Here is a 7,017-nt window from a genome sequence, read left to right on the forward strand (position 1 = left end):
GTGAGTACTGGATTTCTAGCGAATGGTGAAGAGTATCCGGGAGTGATCTGGCATAGATGGCTCTTCGTTGACCCTCCAATCATTAACGACTAAGCTATCTGTCTCCGTTGATAGCGTGAGATCGAGGACTGCCTCCCAACCCGAAGATCTATCCGAAACTGGGAATATGAATGTTGACTTGTTGCCTCCATTACATATAATACTTAGTTTGCTATTTAGTATGTATTGCAAGAATGACTCACCTCTGATATTCATACTGGAGCTTCTCCACAGGGTTTGTCTGGCATTTGCGGCACACCCTATTAGGATGTCTTCTCCTTTGTTGTCATCTGTAAAGTTCTTGGACGTTTCTGGTGGCACGTCCCTGTCGTGGGCCATGTAGGCAGAAACCAAAAATAAACTACTCTTTTTTTTTTTTGTTCCACCTTTACCACTGTGGTGTCTGCTGTGCTGTAATTAGAACAAAGAAATGCATTGCAATTTCTAGTGATGAGAATTCAAGCCAAGCTTTTACTACTTTCGTTGCGTTTGTTAAAGATGTTATAAATGCTGCTGGTCAGCTCTTTAACCACCCAGGGCTGCTGAATGATGCTGATGTCGAAGGCACCTTCATTTATGAGGGTAAACAGACTATCTGTAACTCTTTTAGAGTGCTGCGGATTTATCTGTGCACATTTTATATGATTGGTCATCGTCTATTCTTTGATCCCGATAGCTCTTAGCAACTAGCTGTTGTCGACGACCTCTTCCATGTCGTCTTTATCAGCCGTTTGGCCGCCTTAAAATCACTTCATCTTGGCCTTAAGTATACCGAAGCTGATTTTGTTGTCAGCTTTTGATAGAGTCTGTATTAGCTCTTCGCAGATGGACACTTGGATCGGTCTGCTTGTTTTTTTTGGCTTCTCCTCCTTGTTTTACAGCTTTATAAATCGGAGGAGTTTTTCGTCTGGCTTCTCTAGCTAGGGGCAACAAAATTAGAGCACGAGGTCTTTTTGGGATGTCCTTAGCGAGTATGAGCTTCACTTTAATGTCTTCAAAGACGTCGCTAATTTTAGCAACGCTACTCGTTAGAAAGTCCAAGGAGGCCAGGTCCGTACATTTGATGACCCCGTAGCCCCTAAGGGTCTCCGAGGAGTCAAACTCCGGGTGGGAACTCGCCGGATTACGTACGTAGCTTAGAACTAGACTCGACAATCTGACATCGATCTCGACCCATCTCTCCAGAATGGTGTTCGGCGAGGAGAAGGATTTATCTATAATGGACACCTGGAGGCTGTCCACATCACTGAAGTGTCTTGCTGTTGTATTCAGCTCGGCTCCCCGCCGCTTTAGCTTTTTTTTTTGGCAGAGTTTTCAACGATTCCTTGTGGGAGCGGTTCCTTTTCTGGGAGCGGGTTAATTTTACGGCTTCAGTGGGAGGTTCTGATGGCTTACTTTTCAGAAAACTTTCATATTCCTACACTATTTGTTTTTGGCGCTTCATCTCTTCGACATCAGCCGAGAAGCCAGCAGCCTGATCCTTGGCTATCTTCCCGAGTACGCATACTACCATCTGACACCGGCTTTTCCTCAGTTGATTTTGAGACTCTACGCTATTTGCGCTGTACTTCACCTTTGGCACCCAGTGTACTCTGGTTGGCACTCATGGCTGCTTTGGAAGTGGATGATTCCATATTTAGGTACTTTGGTTGGTACCCTCATTTGTCATTTGTTGTTGTTGTTAGTTTTGTTTACATTCATGTTTGGTCCTACGAGTCAGGCAGAAAGTGTTGGTTACTCGTTCGCAAAGCCGGTATGCGTTGAGAAGGCGTTTACTACATCCGACCTTGCCCGGTCATCCGAGGGGGGGGGGGGGGACAATTCATCTCGACTTAGGAAAATAAAGGCACAATCGATGCATAACATTGGATACCTACAGACGCCAAGCAATAACGGATGGATATCCAGTGAAGAGTCTCTAGACCTGCTAATGGATACTCACTTCCCAGGCAGCTCTGAAAACCACATGATGGAGTATACACTACGCGGAGGAGTAGAAAAAGACGACATCCCTGCATATATCGTGTCAAGTATTAATGTATACTGGGCGATAAGTAGTTTCGAGCCCTTCAAATCACAGGGAACAGACGGCATATTCCTTGCTCAGTTACAGCAACCTCAGAACTACATAATTGCCTGGTTAACGACCATACTAAAAGGAGCATTACAATTAAACAAAACCCATTATGAAGGAAGGTCAAGGTGGTATATATACCAAAAGCGGGCAAAAGCTCTCACACTAACCCAAAGGATTTCAGACCAATTAGTCTTTCTTCATTTCTATTAAAATCGCTGGAAAAGCTAATAGAAGTACACATAAAAATCAGCCTAAACCCAGAGAAAATAGCAATTTTGAAGCATGCGTATTCTAAGAAAAAATCCCCATAAACTGCACTAAGCTCAGTGGTAGTAGAGATCGAAAATCTCTGGAGATAAAACAATACACTATCGTAGCCTTCCTAGACATAGAAGGCGCTTTCAATAACATCCAGCCTCTCAGCCTCTGTCCCACTTGGACAGCTTAAGACGCCGGTCCGTTGTGATACCTACAAAACTCCTATAATCTGGATCAAAAGACCCTTACAAGTCGACGAGACGCTTTGTGCTTACTACAAACTTGTTAAGACGGCCAATATCCATTTTGGATAAGTATTCAGGCCCGCCAAAAGTGTGATTGCCGAGATATTTCAATCGCAGCTTAGCGAAAGCCGGACATTGGAGGAGAAAGTGCAGGGATGATTCCACCTCGCCCTCCTCCATGCAACTTTGGCAACTAGCATCGGGTAGTACTCCAAGCCGTACCGCATGAGTGCCCATTGGACAGTGTCCAGTGAGAACTCCTACCATAGCGGCGAGATGCACTTTGCTCAGGGCGAGAAGTTCCCCTGACCTCCTGCGATCCACTCTTGGCCAGAAGGATCTCGCTGTCGCACAGGACTTGGTCGTCGACCAGCGTCTGCTGAGTGCATGCGAGGTCCATTGATCCAAAGCTAGAGCGCAAGACGCTAACGGAGATCCAACCCGATCCCATTCCGATGTGAGCGGAGAAAAGGTGCCCCCCCTGGCTAGCTCATCGGCTTTGCAGTTTCCAGCGATTCCGCTGTGACCAGGCACCCAAACGAGCCCGATGTTGAAATAGCCAGACTCTATCTCTAAAGAGGACAGACACTCCTTGACTAGCTTTGATTGCACGGTTCGCGCGCTCAAAGCTAGTATTGCCGCCCCACTATCGGAGTGGATGCTTACTTCTACAAACAAGGCTGAACTACGCAGCAGTACTTCTAACGCCACCTTGATAGCAGCCACTTCAGCCTGAAAAACACTACAGTGATCCGGTAGCCTGAAGCTAAGACTGACGGAGAGCTCCTTGCAGAAAACCCCCCCTCCTAGCTTCGACCCATCCGCGAAAAAGCTCACCGCGCCTCTTCTCCAGCGGCTTCTTCCCATCCACATGTCCCTCGTTGGAATATGAGCGGAGAAGGAACCGCCTCGAGTGGCCTCAGTGCGGCAGTGATCTATATGTCCTTGTTCGGAGTCCCCCTGCGGGTAGGGGTAAGAATTAAACCGCGGTAAGGCATGCCTGTTGTAAAAGGCGACTAAAAGCCAAATGCACTATGACTGTTATTATGTACCTTTCTCAGTAATATCAGCATAGTATGTCAGAAATAGTGCTATAATACTCAGCTTGAACTGATATTATAGACTTTAAATGAAAAAGCAAATAAAAAGACATTTGAAGTTCAAGCGACAAATGTCACCAGTCATTGAGTAATGGGTTGCTCAACTGGCAGTAGTTTCGGCTACACAGTCTTACCGGAGACTTTCTGGTACCACGGGGAGCAGAAAGCCCTTGGACTTCGGTCCAATCTGCTCATTGGGTTATGGCCCCTTTGGGGAGATTCGTGGTGGCTGTGGTTGAAACCTAAATGCAGAAAGAACTGAACATTCAGCCTAACTGTTTTTTCAGTTCTAAAATAAAGTTGCAAAAAGCAACTGCTACACTGCCACTGGTATCCAAATAAATACTTGCAAATAGCTCGTATTGTTTGGGGCGCTTATCAACGCATTGTATTGGTACGCGACCGATGCCTTCTTAACTCTCTCCTCAATGTTTGGCTTCCAGGAAAGTTTTCTATCGAGGATGAGCCCTAGGCATTTCACTTTCTCAGCAAGTTGAAGAAGTGAACCCCCGAAGGAGTTGAGAGGCACATTTGGTATCTTATACCTCCTGGTAAATAAAACCATTTAACCATAAGAACCACATCATCAGAGTAGGCTGTCACCCGACAGCCTTGCGTCTCGAGTTCTATAAGTAGGTCGTTTACCACCAATATTCAGAGCAGTGGGGAGAGTACTCCCTCCTGCGGAGTTCCCCTATTCACTTTTCTGGTTGTCTTGGCACCACCCCACTACGCTGCGACAATTCTGTCACAAAGAAGACTAAAAATAAGGTGCTTGAGGTGCGATTCCACCTCAAAATTTTCGAGGGCCTTAACCACTGCCTCTGGTCGCACGTTATTGAAGGCCCCCTCGATGTAGAGAAAGGTGCCCACAGCAAATTCCTTGTGCTTGAGAGCTATCTCCAGCCATGACACTACATCATGCAAAGCAGTTTCGACCGACCTGCCTTTGATATATGCATGCTGCGCCCGTAACAGTTTACCCCTCGGTATTCTGCTCCTAATGTACAGATCCATAAGCTTCTGTAATGTTTTCAACAGAAACGAGGATAGGCTGATGGGTCTGAAATCTTTTGCACCGACGCGAGAGCTTTTGCCGGCCTTCGGAATGAAAGTAACCTTAACCTGTCTCCACACCTGCGGGACATGGCCTAATCTGACACAGTTCGCGTAGATGGGGGCCAGCCAGCTCAATGACATCTTAATCGTACGCTGTAATTGCGCTGGAATAATGCCATCGGGCCCCGGGGACTTAAAGCGTTTAAAATATTTCAACGCCCAGGTAAGGTGACGATCGTCCAGAAGGTCCAAGAAGGCTGTGCAGCCCTCCTGCAGCTCCCGCAGTGGCACTTCTTCAGCAGAGTGATTTAGTGGAAAATGAGCATCCAGGAGTAGTTTCAACGACTCCTTACTGCTCGTTGTCCAACTACTATCTGCATTTTTTAGATACTGGAGTAGAATTTTTTCAAGAATGCGCCTGAATCGTGAGGACTCATGACAGCCCTCTACACTACCGCAGAAAGCTCTCCACGAAGCTCTCTTGGCTTTCTTCAACTCGGACTTGTAGATGGCCAGTCCGGCCTTGTACAACGCCCAGTCGTCACTAGAGCCGCTTTTGCGGGCTTTGTTGAAAAGTCTTCTGCTCGAAGATCTGATCTCCGTTAGCTCTGAAGTCCACCAAGGGAGTTTCCCTTTGATTTTCTGAATTCTCAGAGGACAGGAGCTGTCAAGAGTAGTTCTACTAACAGAGCTGAAAATCTCGACCAGCTCATCGACCGCATCCGCCGATAGGATCGAATCCCTGTCGGGTGCGGTTGGAAGAGCCGGGCGTGAGGCTTTTAAGTTGAAACCAATATATTTATGATCCGAGAATGAATGGTCGTCTAGAACCCTCCATTCCGAAATCAAGGGAGCAATTTCCCTAGAGGCTAGCGTAACGTCAAGGACTTCCGTCCTGCTAGCAGTCACAAAGGTAGGTCTGTTCCCCCTATTACATATAGAAAGATCTACACTACAAATAAAATCAAAAAGTGACTCAACTCTTGCGTTAATGTCCGAGCTCCCCCAGACGGTGTGCCTTGAATTAACATCCGAGCCTATTAAAACTCCGTCCTCTTTGCGCCTGGCCTCTGCCAGAGCTCTTCTCAGCAGGTACGGCAGAGTTCTCCAGCACTGTCCTCCAGTCTAGCAGCGACGACAACCTCATTGCTGAAATTAGGCAAAAGAAAAACGTTAAGTTCGTTCCTGATCAACAAGCAGGCTCTGGTTCTACCTGTACTGTTTGCCGCCAGGGGCTTGTGGCTTTTTGTCCTTAGACCAGAGATACCGTTTCTGCTCGGCCACGGCTCCTGGATAAGGACAACGTCGGCTTGTCCCGTCCTAGACGAAGCACTAGATCTGCGGAGGCCGCCTTTGAGTGCTGGAGGTTAATTTGGAGGATCCTCATCCTCCAAACTCCTCTCCAGCAGTGCGAGTTGCGCACCATCATCCGTACTATCGACCCCAGCATCCTCGAACAGGCACTCGAGACTGAAGATGGATCCATCATCGCCTGACGATCCGCCCTCCATGCTCACCATATTCGAGAGGATGGGGTCGATGTCCATTTTAGAGTGGCTCGCTCTCCCACTCTCTTCCACCTCAGCTGGTGGCAACGGGCCATCAGCCCTGGCTTCAGTTGGGAGAATCCTAATTACGACCCTCTCGAAGCCATAGCTTATGACCCCCTTTGCAATGCTGAGAGGAGCGAGGGACTCCTTGTTTAGGAGTATCAGCGCACGCCGATATGGTTCCTCGGTCCTTTCCAGCCTAACCACCTTTCAATCTTGGGTGGGAAGAGATGGATTGCAGTACCGCAATATCTCCTCAATTTCGGTCGGGGTAGAGGGCTCGGCCGGAAGCCAGACACGAGGACGAGGTCACATCGGAAGATCCGATTTAGCCACCGCCTCGAGCCTTGCTCCCTTCCATACTTCCCCCCCCTGGCTACCGCCTCCTTATAAAGGAATGCCGACCGTTCGTCGGCACACCTTATAAGCTTGTGTAAGCCGAGGTTCCACCCGGCACTCTCACATCTAGGGGGTGGTCCAGGGCTTCCCCTGACCACCTTCATGAACACAGCGGAGATAGCAGCCGCTACCCGCTTCCACTCATCATGGGAGATGGCTCCATCTCCTCTGCTGCTATCGTATACCCCGAGCTCTATTGAGCTGGCGAGTTTAGCGATTTCGCTAAACATCGGTGCCACTCCGACTCGAGGCTTCTTGCCGAGGGAGGATTCCCCCTCTTGCGACCTCTG

The sequence above is a fragment of the Bactrocera oleae genome, chromosome 2 (assembly GCF_042242935.1).
Source record: "Bactrocera oleae isolate idBacOlea1 chromosome 2, idBacOlea1, whole genome shotgun sequence".
NCBI lineage: Eukaryota > Metazoa > Arthropoda > Insecta > Diptera > Tephritidae > Bactrocera > Bactrocera oleae.